The 24,439-nt window shown below is 40.9% G+C and overlaps 1 protein-coding gene across 2 annotated transcripts in view; it reads right to left on the reverse strand.

Annotated features, from left to right (window-relative positions):
• The window catches only part of PRKD1 (protein kinase D1), a 138,901-nt gene extending 118,473 nt beyond the window's left edge, over positions 1–20,428 (reverse strand). The window contains exon 1 of one of the 2 annotated variants that reach the window (XM_075282977.1): positions 20,412–20,428. The gene's annotated coding sequence lies outside the window, so the exon portion shown is untranslated. Of the gene's footprint in view, positions 1–13,429; positions 13,441–20,411 lie in introns of those variants that run through there. The other variant, XM_075282976.1, reaches the window with a different exon arrangement.
• Positions 20,429–24,439: the final 4,011 nt, after the last annotated feature.

Genomic DNA, 24,439 nt, shown 5'->3' on the forward strand with positions numbered 1-24,439 from the left:
CAAGAGCTGTTTGAGCGCTGGGGACCGCCCCCTGCTGCGAGAGAACTCATTTGCATACAGACGAAAATCGGGATTTCTACCGAACAGTGGTGCGGAGAATACATCTAAAGGTAGGAGAAGAATAGCCTTTATTAAGGCTATTCCTATGTGTTATTGAGAAAAAAATGTGATTTTAATGGTAGAATCCCATTAAGGCCAAGGCCCTGCATTGTGGAAACGCAGTTTTTTTTGTTGCAGATTTTATTGTTTGTTTTATAAGCCAAAGCCAAGCATGGATACTAAAAGTACAGGAAATATATAGGACCCTCTTAGGGTCTGTTCACACAGATCTCAAAATCTGCCTGAAAAAACGCCTCCCATTCATTTCAGTGGGAGTCACCAGCAGTTTTTTTTCAGCTAGTGGGAAAAAAAAAAGCGACATGACCTATCTTCAGGCGGATTCTGCCTGGAAAAACCCATTGACATCAATGGGAGGCGGAAAAAACGCAACACTTTTTTGGCATGGTTTTTGGTGCGTTTTTTGCAAAAATCGCTAGCATTTTTTTTAAAGAGTTTTCCAGGTCCAAACAGTGTGCTGGAGTAAAAAGAATAATTGTCTACCTCCCATTGATATGAATGGAAACTCGTTTCTGCGGTAATATTGAGCTGATTTCGAAAGGGAATCCTTTATGTAAACATACAAGAGATGGGCAAACTGACTCATACCAAGCCGGGATCAAACCAAATTGTTTATTTTGCGAAACTGAACAAATGATGATTTGTCTTGGAGAAACTAAAATGGCCACCACATTATATTCTGGGGTCTCTTCAGACCCCAGAGTATAAGAGGTGGAGGCTCAGGGTAGGCGAAAAAAACAAACATTTATACTCACCTTCCATTACCTCCTGTGGGCCTCCTCGCGGCACCTAGTGCTCTTCTGGTCATATCATGCACCCAGGATCACTGTTGAAGCCTGTGATTGGGCCACCAGCAGTCACATGGCACACCAAGCTACATGATGTAATGAGGCCCGGCATGTCCATGTCACCAATGAGGCCCTAATAAATGGCCTCAGTGGTGACCACAAGTGCATGATGTCATCAAAAAGGCTGAGACACCATGCTTAGGGCCAAAAGAGGTAACAGAATGTGAGTATAAATGTTATTTTTATTTTTACACCTCCCTTGTGTTTTTACCTATTATACTCTAGGGTCTGAAGACTTTCACTTTGACATAATTTTGGCTGTGTTTGCTTTAGAGAGATAGGTTCCTAGGAGCCCTGATAGTGTTATACACTTTGTTTTATAGATAGTTTCCTAGGAGCCCTGACAGTGTTATACACTATGTTTTATCGAAAGGTTCTAAGGAACCCTGAGAGTGTTCTACACTATCTTTTATAACTAGGTTCCTAGGAGCCCTGACAGTATTATACACTATGTTTTATCGATAGGTTCTCAGGAGCCTTGACAGTGTTCTACACTATGTTTTATAGATAGGTTCCTAGGAGCCCTGACAGTATTATACACTATGTTTTATAGATAGGTTCCTAGGAGCCCTGACAGTGTTATACACTATGTTTTATAGATAGGTTCCTAGGAGCCCTGACAGTGTTATATACTATAATTTATAGGTAGGTTCCTAGGATCCCTGACAGTGTTCTACACTATGTTTTATAAATAAGTTCCTAGTGGCCCTGACAGTGTCATACACTATGTTTTATAGATAGGTTCCTAGGAGCCTTGACTGTGTTATACACTATGTTTTATAAATAGATTCCTAGGGGCCCTGTCGGTGTCATCCACTGTTTTATAGATAGGTTCTTAGGAGTCCTGACAGTGTTCTATACTATGTTTTATAGATAGGTTCCTGGGAGCCCTGACAGTGTCATACACTATGTTTTAAGCCAATTTAAAGTACGGTTTGTACCAAACCTTTTTGATCCAAAACGAGTCATGGACTCGAACCCAACAAACCTAACAAAACGAATCCCCTGAAAGGTTTGCTTATCCTTAGAACATACCCTTAGACTTTAAAGTCAGAGAAAATAAAGCCCAGTGTAATGTTAATGTTAAATTTCCAAGCAAAGCAACTACCAAGGAAGTGTTGCAAGGTTGTAATTGCTTTGCTCCTGAGCCATGTATTATGACACTGTACAGAAGAGTAAGACAGACAAGTCCATGGGTCCTAATAAAACATAGGATTTGGAGTACAATTGCAGTGTTTTTCTCCCACAGCCTAATTGGCACCAGATAGAGCTTCCCTCTGAGAAATGTACAAAGATTAATTACCAGCGTTAGAAGATAATGGAATTTAACAATTACGGCCTAATACGTGAAATTAAAAATAAGCAGCCGCAGAGGGGAAAACTGCAGTGTTAAGCTTTATTAACACTTTTTAATAGGTTTTTCACTGAGGCAATAGCTGTGCCTGCAGCTCCATAAAATCCCTCTCCCCTGGATGGTTTAGGTATCAGCCACTGGGAACAGTACCTCATAGTGACCCTGTGTAACTTACTTTATTGACATACTGTCACTCCGAAAAATATCCAGTTTTTGCAATCATTTTCTTCATTACATGTCCCTGTGGTAAACTGCTCCGCAGTGTAATGTTCTGCCAGTCACCTTGTACGAGTCTACAAATTCTTCATTTGTGTCACTGACTTATTTCAAAGGTAATTCAAGTATTGTAAGCAACACAAAAGCCTAAAAATGTCAAAATGCCTAAAATTGTCAAAAACATTATTAGAATTGTCAAAATGCCTAAAATTGTCAAAAACATTATTAGAATTTGCCATGTAAATGTTCGTGGCTTGATTTTTTTTTTCTACAGAACTGCATTGGTAGCTGTCACATTTATGTTCACAAGCGCGCTGCTATGTCTAATAATAATCATAATTATGTAAAACCTTGGATCATTGTAGGGATTGCTCATCGGTGATGTGCAAAAAAAAATTAAAAAAAAATTTGAAAATGGATAACGAAATGACTGCTATTGTTTCTCCAACAGGGTTGTCACCAAGTTGACTACTTTCTTTGGTTCCACAAGAAGAAGATGAGAGAAAAGATCAGTCCTTAAATTAAAGTTGCACAGATGACATCATTGTATTGCAGTTTTTTGCACACCTAAGGGTAGGTTTGCACTACCATTACGTGTCCATTGGTCTCATCAGATGGAACGCCCTGTGTTGGGTGTCTGCAACCTCCCCCATTTGAAAAAGTTCATGGAAGTTGTCTTATGTAATGTTTTTTAATATTCTGATGTAAGAAAAAGTCCTGCATGCCGAGGCAAAAATACACACGGAACACAACGGAAGACAGCGTCCATCATGTTTACTAGAGATGAGCGAACACTAAAATGTCCGAGGTTCGAAATCCGATTCGAACAGCCGCACACTGTTCGGCTGTTCGAACGGATTTCGAACCCCATTATAGTCTATGGGGGGAAATGCTCGTTTCAGGGGTAGGCAACATTCGATAAAATTATACTTACCAAGTCCACGAGTGACGGTCGGGCTGGATTCCCCTTGAAGTCTTCTCCCGGCGCAGCGCCCCCGCAGCATTTTCCGTCTGGAATTCACTCTGCCTAGGCCCAGATGGGAAACTGGGCAGGGGACGGAAACCCGGCAGTTAGTTTTCAAACCTGTTCACTTGAATGGGTTTGCAAAGGTGTCCACACGTGAGCGTCTTCCGCTTGTCCACGGGGACACCGTTTTTTAAACCAGATACATAATCCTGTATGTCTGGCTTTGTGTCTGGATAAAAAAAACTGCTTCCCCACGAACAGGCAGAAGATGGACACGTGTGGACACCTTTGCAAACCCATTCAAGTGAACAGGTTTGAAAACTAACCGCCGGGTTTCCGTCCCCTGCACAGTTTCCCAGGGCAGAAGGCGGAAACCGGCCGGATAGCACAAACTGGACAACGAGTGCAGGTGTAAACCCTTCCTAACAGAGACCAGAAGGGAACCAGAGAAGCAATTACCTGGCATAGGATTGTCTATAATGCATAACATAGACTATATAGTGTTGTGAATGGTGGCAGCAGGTAGACACAGTAATGAACCATTTGCATGGTTATTATTCTCAGTCCAGCAGTGATTAGTAAAGATGTCATCTCACCTATGTAGTGTGACAAGGGAGCAGTCACTGACACCTAGCAGACAGTTATTTGTCAGGAACATCATTCAGAGAACTGTGTATAGTGATTGGCTGTTAGGCAAGTTACTTATCATTATAATAGTAAATCACTCTCCTTTTCAAGGAATGCACTGCAGACAGCATGTTATAGAGCAGGAGGTGTTTATCCTGTTGTATTGGGGGGGGGGGGGGGTTTAGTGACCATTTTTGTAATATACTTTATAACACTATCTAAATTACCTTTTTATTATAAAACAGGCTGTAACATTCTCCTTAGGAGCCTAAGAACTCAGCTGTTACTAAGGAAAGTCTGTACATAGTTGTATTGTGAATATACAGAGCTGAAGCATTTACCAAAAGAGGGATGGTCACTTATATCACCTAGAAAAATGGTTCTGGTTTCGTAAGAAAGCTGAGATTCTCACTTATGCTAGGTTCACAACTGTGCTTGGGTTTCCGTTCTTCGGGTCCACTTAGAGACCTAAAAAATTCAAACCCACACCACTTAAAACCAGTTACCCGTGGAAACCTGCGAACCCTTTAGGCTATAATAGGGTCCGCCAGGTTTGTGGTAAGGAGGACTTTTCTCTCCACAAGTGGAATGTGGGATGGAATTCCCCAATGAAGACCAAGTGCTGGTGTGAATCCAGCCTTAGATATATCACTAGTTAAAAACACCGTCGGGAATTTTAACTTATAATGCAGCAGTTCATTCTCCATGTAAATCACATTCCTGACTGTGACGTTAGCTAGTGATATCTCTTATTCTTTTACAGCTAGTACTTTAATCTTGGCAGCTTTTTTATGATATCAGAACCAGTTCTCTAGGTGGTATAAAACCAGAGATACAACCATTTGAAGTGACCCTCTCTGGTAAATGCTTCTATGTACTACATTGAATACATGTGTACAAAGTCTACCTGGCAATGCCTAGTTAGAGCACAGCTAGTGGTAACTTTACAACCTGTTTTCTATTAAAAGAAAGTTAGATAGGCTAATAAAGTATATTACACTAACTCTGTGGACTTTCTATGAAAAGTGCTGTGGGAAAAACCATGATGCGTTTCTCCTGCGGTTTTTCCCACAGCTCTTTTTGGCTGTGGCTCACTACATGGGGTCTAAGCCTAAGGCTGAGACCCCATTTTGAGGAAACACAGCTTTTTTTGTTGCAGATTTCGTTATGATTTTCGTGCTCCAGCTTGAAGCTTGCTTCAATTTCTGGTATCATTTACACCAATTTTCTTCATAATAAATTTAACGAGCCACAGTGACCCTACTTATGCTTTACCCTGCCCTTTACATGCTACAACAACTTTTTTTCCAAAGTTCCAGAAAATTTGAAAAAAAGGGTTAAATTTTTGGTGCAAAAATAGTGTGTGTTTGGTTTTCCTCCAGGTACTCCGGTTTCCTCCCATACTCCAAAGACATACTGATAGGTAATTTAGGTTGTGAACCCCATACAGGACAATGCTGACAATATCTGTCAAGTGCTGTGGAATATAATGGTGCTATATAAGTAAGTAATATAAATAAATTGTGTCAGTGGCAAAAATTTTGGAAAAAAAAAGAGGGGGCAACATGGTGGCTCAGTGGTAAGCACTGCAGTCTTGTTCGAATCCCACCAGAGACAAAATCTGCAAGGAGTTTGTATGTTCTCTCCATGTTTGCATGGATTTCCTCCCATTCTACAAAGACATACTGAAAGGAAAAAGAAAAGTACATTGTGATCCCTATATGGGGCTCACAATCTACATAAGAATTTAAAAAAAAAATAAAAAAAAATGGTGCAATTTTTGGTGCAACAACAATATGCACCAAAAATTGCTCATGTCTGATAAGGGCGGGTTCACACCTGTGCCCGGTCTCCGCTTTCAGGTTTCTGTCTTCTACCCGAGAAACTGGACAGGAGATGGAAACCTGCAGGCAGCTTTCAATCCCATTCATTTGAATGGGTTTGCAAAGTGTCCACCCGTGAGCGTCCGTGAGCGTCTTCTGACAGTCCACGGCGAAACCATTTTTTTTAACCGGACACAAAGTTGGATATGCAAGACTTTGTGTCCGGTTAAAAAAAAAAAAGACGAAGACACTCACGGGCGGACACTGACTGCCGGGTTTCCGTCTCCTGTGGGCAGAAGACAGAAACCCACAAAGCGGAGGGCGGACGCAGATGTGAACCCGCCCTAACTGGCATAAAGTCAATGATTTTTCCCTATATTTTTCTAGATAGGAGAAATAATTTGCATACTATTTTCTCATGCAAGTAAGTTTCCATACAACAGCTGGATCTTTTTAATGAGAACCGGAACCTCCTTAAGATACTATAGGAGTAGGAAACAAAAACTCCGGACTTCTATATTAACATATTTGCCCAGAATTACACCCAGAATTACAGTGACAAAATGTCGGTTACTTATAGCCGCCAAAGAGCTAATTGGCTGCTATGGATTAGTGCAAATAGGGCACATATATGCAATGCTAGTCAATGAGTCCTACTAAGTGTTTAGCTTGCAGAGCACAAGAAGGCAGGCGGCAGCTTCTCCTGAGCGCTACTTCTGCTTACCTAATTACGGCAGAAGCTGTGCTCATTAACTCCTCTCATCTGGCTCACTGCTCAGCTAAATATTCTGTAAATGAGCTGACAATTATGGCAGTATTACCACCACTAGCTCCGCTCCCAGCTACAAGGCTGCCTTGGATGCTACAACTGCCGGTATTATCAGGTTAGGAGTTTTGTAAACATATTGAAGCACTTAATTGGAGGACTATTAAAACCTGAAAATAGTTCAACAGCACGTGGAGGTTAGTTTCCCACATCACTTGTTACCTGCGTAGAGAGTATACTACGACGCACTATTCATTCCCAGTACATAGTGGCGTAGGCTCGAACATCTGTCACCAGGCAGACATCTGCATCTTAGGTCTAAAAAGAAAAATGCCCTTTAAAAGGTGGTCAGTGGGTGCAGCCGTATTCACACACATGATCTTGGCATGTGCATGGTGACTTCCAACTGGCAAATGTTGGTGTAGTGGATTATCAATAATGGAGGATTCCAACATGCCCAGTGTTTTGTTATTGGGGAGATAAGTCACCATCAGAGTAGACAGGCAAGGATTTTTTTCCCCTTTCCCTGTTCTGAACATGTGCACACTTGGCCAAGTGGAGTGCATGTGTATATGAGGGAGCGGGACTGATGTAAACAGTGATATCAAGATGTTTATTCTTACAGACATGCAAGCTGGAGTAAGGACTAAAGAGTCTGTGAAATCCTACTAATCCTACTAATATTATAAATGTGAAAGTTTGTGTGCTTGTTACTCTTTCACGCAAAAACGGCTGAACTGATTTGGATGAAATTTGGCACATAGATAGTTTGTAACCTGGATTAACACATAGACTACTTTTTTATCCCAGTAAATGACATGGCTTCACAACTGTTCATTCATGTTCACATACTATATTAAACAGCTCTTGGCAGCAGGCTGATAAAGCCAGGCCTGCTATCTCTCTATGTAAACACACGCTAACCCTCAGTCCATTGTGTACATGCATTTGCATATTATCTGATCTGCTCCAGGCAGTGCTGACACACTGGATGGGAAAACACCTTTAATCCAAATTGGCAGTTTGCCAATTTTAAACATGCCAGGAAAAATAAAATAAAATTTCTCACAAAATCCTAAAACAACAAGAGCTATCAAAGTAGCCAGAAGTCAAAAGAGTTCTCCTCAAGTGGAGCTCAAGGGGCTCATCGACGCCAACAACACGCTCATTATATGGCATCCCAGAGAGTTGCTGAGATGCCAGTACAATCACAGGCACAGTGTGAAGAACAAGTTCAGTGGCAGGCCAGCTTGACAGCTGCCGAAACGCCGGACCAGGCAGATCATCAACGCTAACAACATGCTCATTATATGGCGTCTCAACGAGATGTTGAGATGCTGGAACAACCACAGGCACGACAGGAGGAACATGGAGTTTGTTTGTTCTCCCTGTGTTTGTGTGGGTTTCCTCTGTGTACTCCAGGTTCCTCCAACTTCCTAAAAATATACTGATAGGTCAATTGGCTTCCCATAAAAAACTGACCCTTGTGGGTGTTGGGGATGAGTGTCTGTATGGCAGCCACTAACTCAACAACACTCCCTGCACTGTGAATCCCTTTTGTGAGAAAAGAGCATTACAAATGTTTGTCATTGTGTCATATGTACCAAAGTTGATATGTATCTCTAGCCTCACAAACAGGGTTGGCGTCCAAAGGGTGTGGGGGGCTCAAGCTGAGCTTCGCACCAGGGCCCATGAGTCTTTATAACTACGTTCCGGTTTTGCCTACATTTGACTTTATACAAATCTAGAGTGGCTTTTTTCCACTTGGAAGCAGTGGTTTGCTTCGGGTCTCCCTTGATGGAGGGATATTCTTGATCACTTTACTTCTTGTAGATTATTAATTCATAAGTACAGGCTGCATACAATGAAGGGAATTGGCGGGGTTTTGTAGCTCTCAATTATGCTGCAGTTTACCCAACACACAAAGTGCTATCATGGATTTCCTTTAAGGGCTTTACAAACTCTTTCTAACTAAGCTTTGAAAATGTAATTAAAATTGAAACATCAATGCCGGAGCATTAGGTGAAGTATAATACATTTAACTGCATTGATTTTACTATTACTGTAATGGCTTCTCTAAATAACCAGTAACAAATTAGCAACCGCTCCTGCCAAACTCCTCGCAATACAACTTTCTACAACTTACTCGTAAATACTTGTATTCCTCACAGTCCTCATACAATCATGAGAATAATAGAGTCCACCCTCTTCAAAATTATGGTTGTATCAGGTTGTATTCACCAAATGGTTAGGCCTTCTAAGGACCAGATTGTTTTTTATTGTGCCCTGAGATGAATAAGAACAATAGATTCCACTGTATCGTTATTTACTCAACACAAATGAAGCCAACATGGAAAAGCCATATGTGAAAAACTAAGCGCACCCCCATCCATTGCTTGTAGAATAACCTACACAGCTTGAAGTATGACTTTATCAGGCTCCCACATCATTCTGTAGGGATTGTGGCCCATTCTTCTTTACAATGTTGCTTCACTTTTTTGTGGTTTGTGGCCATTTGTTTATACACAGCTCCCTTAAGGTCCTGACAAATCATTTAGTTGGGTTGAGGTCTGGACTCTGACCAGGCCATTGAAACACCATGATGCTTTTCTTTTTCAGCCATCCAGTTATAGATTTGCTGATGTGCTTGGGATTATCTTCGTGTTGCATGACCCAGTTTCAGCCAAGCTTTAACTTCTAGAGTACTTTGCATAGGGTTCCATAGTCAACCCAATGACTGCAAGTTTCCCAGGTCTTACGGCTTCCAAGCAAGCCCAAATCATCACCCCATCACTACCATGCCTGACAGTTGTTATAAGCATATGTGACATACTATGTTTGTTTTTTTGCCAAATATGTCACAGGTTCTGCAGCCAAACATCTCCAAGTTGGTTGGACATTGTTCTAGGAATCTTGTGGTTTGTTCAGGTTCCACATTGGACCTTTCACTCACAAGACTTCTCCCGAGCTGCACCACTTCTCTGGAATACTCTATCCCGGACAATCAGACTAACTCCCAATTTCTACAGCTTCAAGCGCAAACTAAAGACACAATTTCTAATGTAAACCCTTCCGTACCGTCATTATAATCCCCAAAATTTAACCCACCACTGTTCCAACTCCCACATTACCTCACATGATATGATGCCATTTCAGGCTAATTTTATATGTCCATGCACCATCCACATGTTAAAGGATACGACTGGTGAAGGCTCACACAGTTTTATGTTTGTGTAATGACAGTAACCTCTATTACAACATTGTCAGACCCCTGTATAAGCAATGCCGCCCCTGCTACCTCTTGTGTCACCCCCTCTACCTCATAGATTGTAAGCTCTTGCGAGCAGGGCCCTTAGTCCCATTGTGTGAAATGACTTTCTTTGTAATGTATCCTTCTGTCTGTATTTGAACTCTACGAATTGTACAGCGCTGCAGAATATGTTGGTGCTATATAAATAAAATTTATTATTATTATTATTATTACTTCGCTACTTCCACCAATTCAAGCATCTTTGATAAATGGCACTCCTTGTTTGCTCCTGCCTTCACTGCCCTCTTGACAGTGCAGAGCCTAAACAGTATAGCAGACACCAAAACTATCAGTATCAACGGCTCAGGAATGGGCCAGAATCAGTGAAGCAGCAACAATTAAATGATGCAAAGAATTAGAGTTGTTGAGGTTAATTCAATCATCTTATTGCACAGCACTTTACAGATATTCCCTGACCCATATAGATGCACAGAGCAAACATACAAACTCCATGTAGATGTTGATCTTGGTTGGACTTGAATCCAGAACTCCAGCGCTAATCACTAACCTGCTAACCGCTGAGCCACTGGGCTCTTTAAGCCATACTGCCTTGTTCTTTTTAGAAAGAAGAGACTTTCTCCTGGCAACCATTCCACACAAGCTATATTTAGTCAGTCGTTTTCTAATTTTATTGTCATGAATACAACATTTAGCACACTAACTCTGCCCTCAGATACTTGAAAGGGATACATCTATAGTACCCACAACTGCAGTTATCAAGAATGAGTGTGCGGTGCAGCACCCGGCATGGAAACAATACTGGGATCTGTGCGCCATGGGAAACAGCTAATCTGCAAGGTCCTATCAGTATAAAAGATGTCAGAGATTCAGCAACGGAGGCCCCTGATGATCAACTGAAGATACTGTGGTGCTTTTTGAGCACTGTGACCCCTTTACTATTTACATTGCATAGTATCTGTTTTATAATCAACATGCAATGTTATTATAGCCTGTAATAATAGTGCATGGCTGCTATAAAACAGATGGCGTGTGATATGAATAGTGAAGGGGCCACACACAGTATAACATGCTCCACAGTAGCCCCTACATGATATAATATGCTCCACACTGACCCCCACACAGTATAATATGCTCCCAAGAGCACCCTTACAGCTGCTTCAGGTGAGCCCCACAAAATTTGACAAATATTCATGAGGTTTGGCGTTTCACTTCAGTGCTATTATTATACTCTCGGATCTCCTCAGGCCCCAGAGTATAATAAGTAGATGCCAAGGGGAAGTGATTAAAATTAACAAACACCTATCCTTACCTTTCCTGGGCATGTTCACTCTGTCACTCTATTCAGCATCAGCCTTCTTCTGCCTGCTACTGTGGTGACGTGGGCCACATGTCATTTCGCCACCGTGCCCATTGGGACCACTGGGACCTCTGTCATAGGCCAGATGCCTCCACTGGGCAGGCATCTATTAGAAAGGGGCGCACAGGCTTTCACCTATTGCTATCATGGTGGCCCAGGTCCCTGACTATTTCCAGCTGGCCACGGGCCCCATACCCCGCCGGTCCTACACATCTTGGCCCCAGTCAATTAATTGTTTGAATAGGCTCCAGCATTCAGGTACAGCCTTATCAGTGCTTATCAAGCCCAGGGCTGTATATTTGCGCAGCAGCTGTGCTTGATATTGCAGGTCATACCATTCTTGAATGGGACTGAGCTGTGATGAGGCTATGTGACTAATGAACATGGCTTCACATGGCCTTTATAAATAATTAAATATTTCAGAATTATAAATATTTTGTCTAGCCATCTGGTGACAGTCTTTTGTCTTGATAGGTTGCAAATGGATATGACCATGAATGCAGGAACTGTCCATTGCCTGGCACATGATTTCTTCATCTTCATCTGTTTCTGTGCTATTGCATGAGAAGATAGCCTGGCCACAATAAGGAAATCATGGCTGGAGTTCTGACAAGTGTCAGTTCATTAATGGTTGTATATATTGAACACACCAAGAAAAATGGCTGCCACCACTAAGATGGTTAGAGAAAGTTTTTGCCAGACTTTTAATTATTTATATTTTTAAAAATTTTGGTGGGGGGAGGGGGAGGGAATCAGAAGCAATGTAAGGGTATATTAATTTTACTGAAAGAGTAGTTGAGGCTGGGAACAAACTTCCAGCAGATTTAGTTGGGAAATTGATGGTACTTTAATGTAATCCTGCCTGGGATAAACAAACATCTACCCTAAGATAAATTGGTAATGAGATAAGGGCAGACTAGATGGACCAGATGGTCTTTTTCTGCCATCAGGTGCGTTCATAGGAGAACCCCTTTCATTTTGAATACAATGGCACAGATTTACTATTGTACTTATGACTAGATACTGGCATAAACCAGGTATTGCCTTGTCCAAAAAATCTTGTACTAATAAAATATAAAAATATTTATCACTCACATGATATTAAATTTTCACTAATGTATCATTTTTACTGCACAGTGACCATTTAAAATTTTATTTTCAGTTTCCTAATACACCATATGAAATGATGAATGGTGCCATTAGAAAGTACAACTTTTCCCACAAAAATCAAGTCCTCATATGACTACATTGATTCAAAAAATAAAAAAAAGTTATAGCTCTTGGAAGACAAGGAGGAAAAACAAAAATGGAAAATCGTTTGGCTATTAATGAAAACCTTTCACCGCCTCTACCAAGTCCAGGTCTTTGAATCATGTAATAGCTGATACTCCATTGATTCCGGTACATTGATCCGTTTTTTTTTTTTCTCTAGCACCTACTGTTCCCGAGCAATAAGTGTTGTTAGCTTTGTTGCCTGATATTCTGTTTATGTTCTGTACTTTCAGATGGTTAGTGTCAGGCAGAAGAAGGAAAGGGGGCAGTGTCAGACTGAAGGGTCAAGGGCCCACCAGAGGAGGTTTTGGGGGCCAACCCAACAGCTTCCTGCTAATAGCCTACACCATGGCTACTTCACTGAAATCTTGCATATGTGCTGACTCTCCGATGTTGCAGAGTATTTCCAGTATGGTGATCTCCTCCTGTACTGTGCAGGCCCCAATAGCTCCATGGCCGGTTCATTCACAGTAATGTATGGGGCACGGCTAAGGAGACATGGCCAAGAAGCAGTACACAAATGTGCAAGATTATAGTGGGGAACTATGATGCAGGCATAGCACACACAGTTGCCATCAGGAATTTTGAGCTCCCATAGTATAATGCACCATATAATGTATAATACTTTACACTGCCCCCCTCAGTATAAAGTGCTCCTCTTAGCTTCCCCAGAGTGGCCTACATGGTGCATATTGCTTCTCAGTGGCCCCATCACTGTATAATATGCTACCCAGAGCCCCAACACAGTATAATGCTCCACACAGTATAATATGCTCCCCAGAGCCCACCCCATCAGAGTATAATGCTACACAGCGGCCACACACAGTATGTTATGCTCCCCACAGTGGTCCCTCACAGTATAATAGCACACAGTGGCCATACAGAGTATAATATACTCCCCACAGTATGGTTCACAGTGGTCCCACACAGTAAAAAATGCTCTAAAGATCCTCAAGCCGTTTCATGCGAACCCCTTGAAATTTGTTTAGTTGAATATACAGTACATGAGGTCCAGCTCTCCAGTTCGTTTCTGTATTATTATTATACTCAGTGATGGAAAATAACAAAAAAGTTGTACCTTCATTACCTTACCTATCTTGGGCATCCTTGTTTTGTTCTGCTTTCTACGGCTTCCTCTTCTGGTCTGTGGCTGACGTCATATGTCATGGACATTACCTGTGATTGAGCCAACGCACCCCACGTTACCACTGAGGCCCAAACACAGGTGTCAGCTACAGGCTAGAAGATGCTGCTGGATGCCCAGGAGAGGTAAGCATAAGTGTTTGTTGTTTTTTACACACCTTCCCTGGGCAGGCAAATCCTCCGATGGGCAAGTCTGGCGATGAAAGGGGGTGTGATTCAGTGCCACAATCAGAGTTGGGCAATGTCGATCTCAGAAGCACACCTACTTTCCTGTTCCTGACTGACACTACCTTCTTGACAGAGTAGAGAGCCTAAACAGCCTATCAGGCACCAAAACTAACTGAATTGATTACTCAGGAACAGTGAGGGCTAGAGAAAAGAATTCCAATTGCACTGGAGTCAGTGGAGCAGCACCTATTAACAAATGCTAAGAAAGTGAGTTGGTGGACGGTCCTCATTTAGGGGTTAAATTATAACAACAGCAAACATTCATAATGTGCTTCTCTCACAGTGGACTGAAAGCACAGAAATTAGCATTACAACAACAAAAAGCGTATTCCCTGTCCTGTTAGAAAGATACACAATGTAAATTGTAACGGATGTATTCTATTTACTCATGGCTGTATTTTAGATATCCATTCCATTCTGGCCCTTAGCTATGTCATGTGACTGGTACTCTCACTCTCTAACTGACACATTGGGGGAATTCATTATTATTTAACACCACTCCTTTAGTGTACAATAGTTATAAATTTGTGATTTGCAAATTTTTGATTCCAATACAAGCTAAAATAGTTGCAAGTGGTGTTTCTGTGCCACCATCATGAGGACCACCCTCTTGACAATAGAGAACCTAATTAGTGTATTAGGTGATTACTCAGGGTACATGGGGGATTACAGAAAAAATTCCAAGTGCACCAGAATCAGTAGAATAGCACGTTTTCAATGATACAAAGAGTTGGAGTTGGTAGAGGTGAAGAAAAGTCAGCTAGAGAACTGCATGGGTGGGCTATGAACATATACTGCAATTTACATGCTCCACCCATACAGAGCAATGGGGAAACAATGTGTCAACTCTTCCCTAAGAGATGATTTCCGGGGAAGGAAGGAGTAGATGTTCCCATTTATAATACATTCACGGCCCCAATTCCATATAGTGTTTTTATAATATCAGGTCGAAATATAAATTCACGATTTATAGATAAGCCTTCTACAAAAATACATATTGATAGCTCAGACATTTTATCCTTTCATATAAAATGTTCACTATTTGCTAAACTGGTTGTGTCAACAACATAAAAGTCAAAAGCTTACCTACATCTACATCTTCAACTTCTGATTTTCTGGCAACATTTTTGTCATTAATAAATAAATTCATTCATTCATTAAGTATAATTTATTGATCAATAAACTATACTTTAATAAAGCCTGGATTGTAATCCATTTACTATCTTTTCTTCTATTTTAAAGGGGTTTTCCAGGGAAAATATATATATATTTTTTTGTTAATAAAAAAAAAGGTCTGTTAGTGCTACAATGGGTTAATAAGTGCACCCAAATGCCTTTAGCAGTTTTTTGAGTGATTCCTGGGTTTCTCTTGGAGCTCCTGGTATCCACTGCATTTGTTTACATACTGTCCCTTCCTGCTGTCTTAGGATATGCAATGCATCATGGTAGTTGTAGGCTCTCACACTACCTCCCTCTCACCCCCCTTCCTCTCTCACTCCCTCACACACACCCCTCCCTGACTCCTTAGCTATCCCGCCCAGTACTAGCCCTTCCCAACTAACTCAGCCCACTCCTCCACCCCATTATAATTACTTGTCCTCTTGTTCAGATTCCCCTTCTGCAGGGATGGCTCCTCCTCTTCTTTGACTGTGCTGGCACATGCGCAGGCTGGAGGTGCCTCCGACACCTGCGCAGTAGAGATGGAGTGCTCACCACTGACAGTGGGAGAGCTCCCCAGATATTGAATTTCTCTTTAAAGTATGGTAATAAGGGATAAAGATTAAAGGAGGGGCTCTGTGCATGGTCCTTGGTGATGAATATTCCCAAATATTTGAAAGTTGATGTAATCTGCAGGCCTAGTATCAACAAGTCAATTGTTACAGTTATGGTAGGTAACGGAGGACTTAGATCAGTTGATCCCAAATCCAGAGTAGTAGACACAGTTATCTATCAAGGACTGCCTGAAGTAAGGAGGAGTCCGGATCTGGTAAGAACAAATTGAGGTCATCAGCATACAAAGCAACATCATCTCCCTGTCCAAGTAGAATACCAGCTTTTGCCTGGCAAGCAGTTCCATGGCCATTGCAAATAAGAGTGGGAAATGGGACTCTAGTGTCTTTGTGTAAGGAGAAACTCGGTGAAATGGAGCCATTAATAGTGATGTTCGCTCTGGGTGCAAAAAAAGCAAGGAGATCCTTATCTGGAAATTAGGGCCAAGGCCAAATTTTTGAGAATCTTTGCAGAAAGTGGAGTCAAAGGCCTTGGCCTCACTAGTCCTCCCATTCAGGAACACTCTGCAGGGAGTTTGGAGAACTAAGCCCACATCTTCTGGATCTTTGGAACTCTTATATATATTAGATTGTGAGTCCTACCGTATTAGGCTAGGTTCACATCTGCATCCGAGTCTCCATTGGAGACTTCACCGCAGTGTGTTGCTCAGAGAACTTTTTTCCTCTGCGTTTCAGTTTTATAACAGCAGACACCCGACAGACCCTATTGTAATCAATGGGGTCCATAGAACTTCATGTGATTACGTTGTTTTAGCAGTCCACCTCTCCGTTGTTTGGTTCGCCCAATGGACCTGAACGATAGAGAGGTGACGCTAGTGTGAACCTAACGTAAGGGACATGCGGAATATGTATAGTAGTAAGCAAAGCAACTAACTAAATAAGTGAATAAATCTTATCAATAAAATATAATTTAATACTAATGCAATATGAGTGTTACTATATAAGGAATCTGCTAATATATTCAACCATTTATTACAAACATCAGAATATGCAACTCTGCCAAACTATTAAAAAAACTAGTAAAGTTGGTAGAGAATTGAATACAATAGAAAAACAAAAATGTGATAGTAATAGATGTGTGAAAGACATAAGTGACATAGCTATCTGGAAGTAACATAGCATTATATTATAGGATGTTATGTGTATGATTAATACACATTATTTTTTGGCACAGTGGTGTTATAATATAGCGATTCGTTTTTGTTGTTGTTTTTTTTAGCATTTGCAAAACCTAAAGGAAAGATTTCTTCCGAACCTTCCCAGCCTGGATGCACGGATGGAAACAATACAGAAATCTATAACCGAAAACATTTCATAAGGTCAGAATTTTTCATGTCGGCGTTGTGTAAAAACGCTTGTCAATCATTTGTTCCCTGTAATTGAAGGCATAACACTAAAAGCTTGCTGTGCTTTAAACATATTGAAAAGTATCCTAGGCTCGACTTTTTCTCCCTCCATTCAATACATGGAGGTAATAGACTTGGTGGAGGCTCGCTGATCATTATTTGCAGTAACAAAGCCTTAAGGCAGATCAGGATTTTAATTGGATGCACAAATATACAGTCTGGTATTATTAATGCATAGCTACAGATTAAAGCGAGCGCCAGCCACATTAATACGGCTCCTTGTGAGCTGTCCCTGGCACATGACATACAACTTTGACAGGCCTCTATTAAGAGCTTAAACAAAGATCAGAGGTAATAGACCACATGCCGGATGATAAAATAAATATTTAAGCCCTGTAAAAGTATACACTTTAGATGTAAAGGTTCACCACAGTATACAGTCCTCACTAGTAGGGATTTTCTTCTAGCACATCAAGGCCTGGAAAGTACCATAGACCAATAAGCAGACCTGACAACTTTCTTAAAGCGATAAAGAAGGGCACATATGGTTCATTACGTAAAAGGTCCTTTTTTTTCATTCCGCTTCCTAATGTTTGACATGAACGTCATAATAACAGAAGGGGTGTAGGAAAGGGGATCTGACCCTGGTCGGTAGGCAGTGGGCAGTATTTGACTGGGGTACCTTGGGCAATTCAGGGAGAATGAATCTGAGGGCTCATCCTGAATGTATAAGACATGTGCCTGTCCATGTTCCATCATCAATAGGATCTAACCATTGGGCCCCATTATTATGCTTTAGAATCTGGGACCACCAGAGGATCCTCTGGTACTCCAGTGGGGAAGTCCAATCAGGGTTGGGATTCAAATTTTTAACAATGGGTTCCCTGGGGGCATCTGTGGGAAGGGTTTATAGAATACGTTACGGTATATGGTTTATTCAGATTTCTAATACTGATGGCCTATACTTAGGATAAGCCATTAATATTACATCTGCAGGGGTCTGACAGCTAGGACCCCTGCAAGTCAGCTGTACTGAGACCGCTCACCTGTGATACAATGTTCATTGCTGCAGCACCAAAACTCACCGCTATAGATTGTATGGTAAGCAAGCAGTACGGCCCCTGGCATGTTAACACTACTGGTAGTTGTGTTATCCCAGAAAAGCTGATCTGCAGGGGTCCTGGCTAAGAATAGGCCATCACTATTAGAAAGGTGGATAAAAGCTAGGGGATGTCCAGGAACTGGGCATACATCCCTATCCCCAGTGTTCCATTGTCCACCACCAGTGTCCATTGAGTCTCGTGCCAGTGCTTCATTGCCAGAAGTCCTGCGCCTCATGTGACCGCTGAGACCAAGTAATGGCCTCAGCATTGGCTGGTAAGGAATCAGTGACATGTGAGTGATGGGCAACCCCTTTAATATTCCTCAATAATGTTCCAAGCTCTCTACGAATATTGGCCCCCATCGCTGTCTCCATACAGTACAATGGCCCCATTGCTTCCCATCAAATTATATAATGGCCCCATCAATGGTCCTCCATACAGTGACCCCATCACTAGTCCTCCATACAGTGGCCCCATCACTGGTCCTCCATACAGTGACCCCATCAGTAGCCCTCCATACAGTAACTCCATCACTGGTCTTCCATATAATGACCCCATCATTAGCCCTCCATACATTGGCTCCATCACTGGTCCTCCATACAGTAACCCCATCACTGGTCTTCCATACAGTGACCCCATCATTAGCCCGCCATACAGTGGCCCCATCACTGGTCCTCCATACAGTGACCCCATCAGTAGCCCTCCATACAGTAACTCCATCACTGGTCTTCCATATAATGACCCCATCATTAGCCCTCCATACATTGGCTCCATCACTGGTCCCCCATGCAGTATTTTATGCTCAATATAGTATAATTTATAAAAAAAAAAAAAAATACAGTAATGTTCAATAACATTTAAAAAATAAAAAAAAAACAGAAATATTAAAGTTAGAAAAATCCCTTTTAACATAAAAAAAAAATCTGAAAAGAAAAAAAATATATAACTGGTATGGCAAAGTATAGAAATTCCAGAATTGCCGGCTTATAAAATAAATAGCAGAATGTCTTATGTACCCCAAAATTGTACCAGTGAAAACTACAGATCATCCTGCAATAAATAATCTGTATAAAAAGTTATAGGTGACAAAAAGCATGTTTTTAAAAGTTTTTCATGGTTTTAAGTAGTAAAAAAATACACATTTTCTCAGTATATCAAATGATCTTTAAACGGAGCCATTACAAATACAGGTTAAAAGGTTTTTGGAAGTCTTAATGAAAATAAAACCAAAGAAACAAGTTACCTGCAGCAGGAAGGGGTTAATACACATATTAGAAAAATAAATAATTAGGTTTCCAAATTGCACCAAATAATAGAATAATATACAATATATATTTATATATAATATACAAGATGGGGTCTAATAGACTATTTTGTGTAGCAATAAGTACAGAGCAACATGGAAAGAGCGACAGGAAACAGGGAGATATAGGAGGTATACAGTAAGGCTGGAGTCACATCTGGGTTTCAGGACCAATTGGGGATTCTGTCCCCCATTTCGCTTTGACAAATGGGAAGAGAAAAGTCGTCCTCTATGCATTTTTCAGGTAGAAACCCGGTGTACCCCACTATAGCCAAATTGGTTGCCGTTTTTCAGTTCCGAGAAGTGGACCCAAAGAATGAAAACCCCAACACAAGTGTGAACCTAGCATAAGGGCGCAGAATACGGACAGGGGCCAGTATGTAAGTACATTGAATGTAGAAGCTTAGAACATAGGCTACAGTCATACACCAAACACATCAACGTACAGACTACTCATACATAGGGTCATGACATAAGCTGGCCATACACATACAACATTTATCTGTAGAGCTTTGTCAGGTCCTGCTAAATTTGGTGAAATCTGCAGAAAATATGAGGACTGTTGTGGTCATACACATATACAACACATATAATAAGCCAGATCTGCAGACAAATATCTGATCGGTGTTCGAAACAGATTCCAAAGCCAAACCTAACCAAGTAGTTCCCATTACAACATAGCACTGCATTTTAGCCAATCGTAAGGTATGTTCACACGTGGCAGATTTGTTGTCTCATTTATCTGAATTTAGCCTCCAGAAAACCATGCACGTGGATACAGATAAATGCATGGATTTGAAATCTCAAAAAGTTGCGCAAAAAAATCTGCAGCATGTGAATTTACCCATTAGGGGGTATTTAGCAGGGTGCATGAACATACCTGACTTTTAGGTTGGGGCACACAGAAGGATTCTTCATAGTTCCAGGTTCATGTATGGATGAATGTATGGGTCCTGTTGGTCAGTGACTGACAGTTACTGGAGCTGTCTGTAAACTGTATTCTATGGCTGAGAATATCTGACTCATTGAGAATAAAGCCCCCCCCCCACCTCCTTTGAATACAACAAGTTGACAAGAGTTCCACTTCTACTTATATCACCCAGTGCTAAAAGAGAGAAACCAGGAGGAACAATCCAAGTCCCTCTGTCCATCTCTGCCCTGTAAATGTCCCTTTTTTTGTCCTAGGAACATTAATAAACTTACCATATTACTATATGTATAGTTCCTTACATAAGATTCAATGGCTTGATACAACCTCTGAAAAACCTCTCATAGACAGATCATTTATATTATTGTATAAAAAAAAGCAAATAAATGGGAAAAAAAACATATGTAAAATTCATAAATTCAGACAATAAACCATAAGAATTCCAAATTAGATATGCATTAATAAATTTACTATATTACTATATTATATATGCAATACATTGAAGATCTTTTCTAAATATATATATATATTTCAATGACTCGATACATCTTTTATCTGAAAAATCTATGGATGATTTTAATGCATTAATAAACTTACTATATTATATTACTATCAGTCTGATTCCTAACTGTATACAGGACCCCAAGTTATATATTTGTATCTGATAAATCTCTATATTCTGGTGACTTTATGCAAATCTTTAAGTATAAAGCATAAAAAGACAAATAAATCTAAAAGAAAAAATTGGTTTTTAATACAATGATCGATAAGTGTCCATCTTTGACCATCCAAAAACTGCAATGAAAAAAATAAACAAGAATGCAATACACCAAAGACATCCTAATCAGTAATATGAGACTGTGAGTCCTACTCGGGACGGTGAGTGATGACAATATTTGTACAGTGCTGCGGAATATGTTGGTGATATACAGGCAAGTAAATACATAAATAAATCTACATGAGTATATAGTTTTGCAATGAACGTCTCACAACAATATTTGCAACTAAACAGGTAACTAGAGTCCACAAATGCAATATCACTTATGACAAGTGCAATACAAACCTCCCCGGTAGTCCATTATTTTCCCTTTAAATAAGTCCTTTCTTGTCCTAGTAACAGTGTGGCTACAATGACTCTTCTGCTATCCTCTACTTTCCTACCAGATATTGCTTTTGTCAGCAGTTCCCTTTATTTGACATATTTGTTAATTTTTTTGTCTATATGTACAAACAGTTTATACACAAAACCGCAGGTAACATTTTCAAAGTGTCAAAACTTCCCCGAGGGCATCAATGAAACCCATGCGCCACGTATTGGGAATCCTTATACAGTACTGCCACCTAATGGTCTCTTAGCAGAACAGTCTCACTTCTCTTGGATAAAAATTGGACAAAAATTCCACATCCTTGACATTTCAGAATTGCAGAACTCATGAAATAGTTAAGGTTTGACGACGGGACGTATTTAAGGAAGGATTCCAGGACAGTCTATGAATAATGGTTTAGAGAAGTCCCACAAAGCTGCTTCTTGGAGATATATCCAGTTATACATTTGTATGTCCTCTGCGTGACCTTAGGCTAGACATCATAGTCTTGCTTTTAAGGTTCTATTAATATTGCAAGTTCTTGAAAGTTTTGCATCCAGAGATGGAGGAATCCAGCGCGCCTCTGATGTTCTTCGTGGCACAGACTGATCATTAAACTTTCCACTGAGCAGAACGATTAGTCAATTAGACAGTGATGATAAAATTGCACCTAATGTGCTGCGCATCTCAAGGTGGTATCTGGAAGATCACAGCCCACTTTTCTCACCTTCTCCTCATGCTTAAACTGCTGCTTCCCCAGTCCTTGAAGATCTTTGCATCTGCCAGTCTGTTCCCAATGAATCTCATTTATTGCCCCCCTGTACTAAGCTCTTCTCAATGATATCTCCCTGCATTTCCGGCACCTACCTTCTAGTTTTATTTTTCATTTTCCTGCCCACTTTGTCTTTTAGCAGCTCCTTCTGGTTATTTTTACCCCCTGCCCCTCTCTAGCTTTCATCCTCGCTGCTGCCTTCTATAGTCTCACTGTTGTTCAATGAAGCAGGAAGAAGAGGCTCTGACTTTGTATGCTCCATTGACAGTAAAGTGCTGTGACTAGGAGGATGTGAAGTCTCTACAGAGACTCACACACCCTTCCACTCAACCGGGCCCGCCGCCCCGCCCCACCCTGTGGGCACATACTTCTCCCCCACCACAGCTGCCAGTTCAGATAGTCCCTGGCACGCAAAGTCACCAGCTGCGCTCACCTACCATCTTTGACTTTTAAGCTGACTTCCTTTTTTTATTCGATCGGATCCACTTTCTACATTTAGTATGAATAGATAAATACAAAGCAACGTATAACAAAGGGGAATATTTGTCACATATTATTATGAGCATGATAAAAGTTGTTTTTTCTTGTATTTCATACTGTCAGGTAAACTACTTTTTACCTTTTATCTCATTGATCTGATATTTTTCTCCTATTGTATCTGCGCTAAATGCTGTATTTAAGATCTTGTAATGTACAGGAACAAAGAAAAGACATACAATAAGGAAATCTAAAGATGTAAATCGCTCACTCAGTATACCATTTATTTTCACATCAATATATAGTGAGTAGAAACCTGGAAGAGCGAGAAAGAAATATCAATAGATACATTTGTGAAAATGAGTGTATATCACAGTAGGAGTCTTATTGAAAGGGGACACATATCACTAATATATTATGCACAGTATCCATTAATCTCATATCATATATGGGATCTCTCTTCTCATCTGACATGTCTATTTTAATACAACCCAGAACCCCAAAAAGTTGGGGCACTGTGTAAAATGTAACGAAATGAAGAATGCAATGGTTTGGAAATCTGGCAGAACCATGTTTTAGTTACAATAGAACACATATCAGAAAGTGAAAGTTGGACATTTTTGCTTTTATGTGAAAGATTGGATCATAGTCATTCAAATCTACGTTGGACTCTCCACAGGATACTCAAAAGCCGATTCCACCTAAAATCGGCGGATAGAAAAACTCAGTCGACTTTTCTCTTTGCCCGTTTTAGTATAGAAATGGCGGAAACCGGGCAGAAACTCCGCGGACCCCATTATAGTCTTTAGGTTCTGAAGGTTTTCTAGGGTAACCAGTTTTTAAGTGGACAGGCTCTTCGCCTTTTGGGTCCCCGTCCAGACCTGAACGAAGTAGAGCCGAATGCTAATGTGAATATAGCGTCATTGGAAATTGATGGAATCAACACATATGACAAAAAAAGTTGAGATATGTCTACCATGGTGTAGCATCCCTTCTTCTTTTTAAAACAGTCTGTAAAGAACTAGAGAACTATTGCTGGAAAGGAAAGTTGTCCCATTCTGATATAAGATTGTAGCAGCTCAATAGTCCTGGTCTTCTTAGCATTGTGGTTATGCATTGTCTAGGTGAAACATGCAAGGCCTTCCCTGAAAGAGACCTTGTACCTATATATACTGATGAGCATTAAAGGGATTCTACCATTAAAACTTTTTTTTTTGTAGATAAGACGTCGGAATAGCCTTTAGAAAGGCTATTCGTCTCTTACCTTTAGATGTGGGCTCCGCTGCGCCGTTCCTCAAAATACCGTTTTTTTACCGGTATGCAAATGAGTTCTCTTGCAGCGATGGGGGCGGGCCACACGCTCAAACAGCGATGAGGGCGTCCCCACCGCTGCCAGAGAAGTCTCTGCCAGAGAAGCGCCGCCTCCTTCTTCGTCCACTGCGTCACCTTCAATGTCTTCTTCCGGCGCAGGCTCGTAACTTCTAGCAGAGCAGAGCAGACTGCGCAGGCGCACAGGTCACGTGAAAATGTCCGCTTGCACAGTATTGTTAGCGGCCATTTTCCCGTGGCCTATGCGCCTGCTCAGTTTGCTCTGCTCTGCTCTGCTAGAAGTTACGAGCCTGCACTGGAAGACATTGAAGATGACG

Source organism: Leptodactylus fuscus, chromosome 7 (genome assembly GCF_031893055.1).
Source record: "Leptodactylus fuscus isolate aLepFus1 chromosome 7, aLepFus1.hap2, whole genome shotgun sequence".
NCBI lineage: Eukaryota > Metazoa > Chordata > Amphibia > Anura > Leptodactylidae > Leptodactylus > Leptodactylus fuscus.